Raw genomic sequence first — 215 nt, 5'->3', positions numbered from 1 at the left:
TTGACTTTATTCTTAGAATATCTTGACAAAATCCCTTTGTTATAGTGTATTTTGTTATACAATGTTACTGTGACTTTGCTGAGGCTCCAAACCACAGAGTAAAGACCGCGCCCCACAAAAGGATCGTGGTGGCCTACTGCCACCAGTATTAGCCTCAAATCTTTTTTTATATGCATTTTACTTAGTTTTTAACTATGATTATGCTCTTCTATGTA

This window comes from Palaemon carinicauda, chromosome 21 (genome assembly GCF_036898095.1).
Source record: "Palaemon carinicauda isolate YSFRI2023 chromosome 21, ASM3689809v2, whole genome shotgun sequence".
NCBI classification, from domain to species: domain Eukaryota; kingdom Metazoa; phylum Arthropoda; class Malacostraca; order Decapoda; family Palaemonidae; genus Palaemon; species Palaemon carinicauda.
This window is presented reverse-complemented; position numbering follows the sequence as displayed.